Genomic DNA, 2,595 nt, shown 5'->3' with positions numbered 1-2,595 from the left:
GAAGGAAGGAAGGAAGAAACTGTAGATTGAAAAGTTGGAGATTCATTTGGGGAAGTTGAAAAAAAAAGTTGTAAAACTGAAGTCTCTAGATATTGGTGAAGTGATTTCAAAACCTGAAAATAATAGTGTTCATTGACTATTATTGGGTATCACAAAATAAAGATGGCCTCAGCTAAAAGTTGACTTCCTTTTGAGCAAAAATGGAAGAAAACAGTTTCCAGAGATGGAAAGCCTTATAAAACTGGAATTGTTGCTTCTCTCAATCCATTAAAGAGTATGGGATAAAATGGAATAATTCTTTTAGAAACAAGATCCAGTAAAACTTCGCGATCTAAAGAACTGACTTAACTTTGCAGCTCCCAGTTGTCGTAAGTGTGAAGTCCAAGCACTTTGTCATAATATGCAATACTCTTCATGTTATATTTTATTTCCTTTCCAATGTTATTTTTTCTCTTTGCCTTAACTTAATTATTCCATGCTGCTTTGTGTAAAGTAACCATTTACCACCTTCGAGCCTTTGGACTCATAATCTTTCTCTCTGGAATAATAATCTTTCTCTCTGGAATGTCGCCCTTTCAAGCCCTAATTTTCCAAAACAGTTATTCTGAAGTCTACACTATTTGTCTTTTCCAAAATTATTTTCTGACCATCCATGCATGGTATAGTTAATCTTATAACATATTTTATTGAATCTTATAACATATTTTATTGCTAATTTTTCCCACTAGTTTCAGAGTTTCATAAAGGCTGAGCTCATGTCAAACTTAGTGTTACTCATGGTGCAGAATATGCTTTAGCTGTTTAATATCTGATGAATTAAACAATTAAAATAATGAATATATTTTTATCAATATTTTAGAATAAGAAAAAAACACTAACAATATTCATTGTATTGTGCCATTATTTTATAATAAGATAGGAAAAATGAAACACTGTCAATTAATGGTAACGATAAGCAATTGATTGCAAGCAGATTGAAATTTCAGAAATGTTAAAACATTTTTAAAAATCATTGTTTTAGAACCAAGGTGTTATTAACATTATATCAATTTCTCCCTCAATAAAGGATTGAGCTTTATTCAACAAATACAGAATCTAATTTTATATGCTATTTTTTAAATAAAGGAAAAACAATTCACATTATTAGAAAATACAAGTACTTATAGTAACATCGATATTAAATATTTCAGATGAAAAATATAGCCAAGATAGAGATGTGCTATATTTATGACATTCATACATATAAAAATACATGAAGTGTATATTACATACATTCAACTTAAGTCAATGTTCACATTTCAATGCTATTTTAGCAATGATCAAATTGAATGTATTGAATTTTAAGATCATGTATAATGCAAGGCTTAAATTCCAAATAGATCAATATTAGCAGGTCATTTAAATCTGCATTACCAGGTCATAGGATATATATTTTTTTCCTAAGTGAAAGCATGTGTTCTGCTGCTTTATTGTAATTGAGGTGGGCAGAGGAGAAAAGTTTTGCAGAAATTCAAGTTCTCTGTGTGCAGTCATCATTGAGTTGCCGCTGTGAATCTCCCTCAGTAGATAACAAATCCATTGGAAATCTGATTCCATAAAGTTAAGCAATGTTTGCTGTGATTTTCACATAAAATCCTTGCAATTCCCAGCTGCTACTTTCTATTTAATTGTATAATTTGTTTCATAATGAGCTTTTGCTTCATTTTCCACAAAATGTCAATTTTAAAAGCAGTGCTCTGAGGTACCAACCATAGCGCAAATCCCATTAGTTTTCAGGCTTTCATTTGCACACAAAATTCAAATTAAAGGAAAAAGAAAAGAATGACAATGTGATGGCAATGTTCATAAAGTATCTATATTTAATATTCACTCTCCAAATGATTCTGAGGAAATTATTATCATTTGACATATTCTGAGGACTTTAAAAAATGTTCAATGTAGAATACTGGTATTATATTGTTCATTCTGCCAAAAAAATTTGAAACAGCTACAAAAAGGGAAAATAGTTAACTTGGGAGTATTTTCTACAAAGGGATCTGAAAATACAATTTTTTTTTGAGCATTTTAAAATTTATTTTTGAGCATTATTTTATTTTTTGTCATTACATTTATATCTTTTCTTATAGTAATTGAATATCCATATCCTTTTCTGGTGTCTATTTCAAGTAATTCTAATATACACACAGACATGCAAATATGTCTAAACAAGTACATGGACCCACATAGGCAAACAAACACACACAGCTACAGATACACAGTATAAAATAAAATGAAACAAGGCTCTGAATAAGAAAGAAATGTGATTTTTTCTTCCAAAAGTAATCATGAGTGTTATAACTTGTCTAAAAGCCATTAAGCTTATGCAAAACAAACAAAAAAGACAAACAAGCAAACAAAAAACAAACAAAAAAACACAAGACAACAACAAAAATCACCCAGAAAAACTTTTACATTAATATCATACTTAAAAATTTATCATCTACACCATGCCACTCTGAACACGCCCAATCTCGTCTGATTTTGGAAGCTAAGCAGAGTCGGGCCTGGTTAGTACTTGGATGGGAGACCACCTGGGACTATCAGGTACTGTAGGCG

At 30.5% G+C, this 2,595-nt stretch overlaps 1 pseudogene; it reads left to right on the top strand.

Moving 5' to 3' along the window:
* The first annotated feature begins 2,477 nt into the window (after positions 1 to 2,477).
* On the top strand, positions 2,478 to 2,595 carry LOC118607486 (annotated as a pseudogene).

Source organism: Rousettus aegyptiacus, unplaced genomic scaffold (genome assembly GCF_014176215.1).
Source record: "Rousettus aegyptiacus isolate mRouAeg1 unplaced genomic scaffold, mRouAeg1.p scaffold_m13_p_8, whole genome shotgun sequence".
NCBI lineage: Eukaryota > Metazoa > Chordata > Mammalia > Chiroptera > Pteropodidae > Rousettus > Rousettus aegyptiacus.
Note: the sequence above shows the minus strand (reverse complement) of the source record. Positions and strands in the feature narration are given on the sequence as shown.